Genomic DNA, 888 nt, shown 5'->3' with positions numbered 1-888 from the left:
ACCCTCTCTTTACCATTAAGAAATCTATACATTTTGTTGCTCTTAATGCATTTCTTTATACGGTCTCACTCGTTATCATAGTTTCATTGTCAATGGCATTTATGTTGAACATCTTGGCTCAATATATACATAAAATAGACAAATAATTATCATAAGTCATACATACAGTAAGTGTTATCGCCATCTTAATTTCCATTTATAGTGAATATGTAACCAATCATGATTAATGCCACGACTAATCATGATCATCATTAGATTCAACTTCATCATTACCGCCATATCTAACACTGGCAAACTCTGTAAATCAAGATATGAATTTTGCATTATCTTTTTTTTTTCTCTCTCGTCACTAATGTAAAATGTGATATAGGCGTATATATCCTTTCTAACCACAAGATTCAGACATTCTTGTGTGTGTATCTGTACATGTTAGCAACGTGTATGGTGTTATACATACATGGTAACAAAGCTTCCAGTCTAAAGGAATTGTAGTAAACTTACTGCGGTTGGTGTTTGTATATATAGATATTCGAATGGTATAGATCGAAACTTCTTTTGAGAAATTATTGATTTATTTTTCTCCTAAACATTATGTCGGTGTTACACTGTCCGAATCTCTGTTGTAAAATAAGAATTGAAATGAAAATCCTCTGGGATTTAGCATATCATCTACGTTTGTTTGTTCACAAGTGCTTTTGCTGTAGGGTTCATCTCAGTTAGTAGTTTACAGTGTGAAATGACCCCTAAAGCATTGGCTATTTAGGTATTGTTCAAGGGCAGTTGATCTCCACGGTGGAGAATGAAGCTTTCAGGCAAGGATTCGAAAAAAAGAATATTCGTTTTTTCAGAATTTAATTTTCGATTTATATCCCATGTAAAAAATCCTTT

Source organism: Penaeus monodon, chromosome 28, assembly GCF_015228065.2.
Source record: "Penaeus monodon isolate SGIC_2016 chromosome 28, NSTDA_Pmon_1, whole genome shotgun sequence".
Lineage (NCBI taxonomy): Eukaryota > Metazoa > Arthropoda > Malacostraca > Decapoda > Penaeidae > Penaeus > Penaeus monodon.
The sequence above is the reverse complement of the archived record's forward strand: the minus strand, read 5'-3'. Positions refer to the sequence as shown.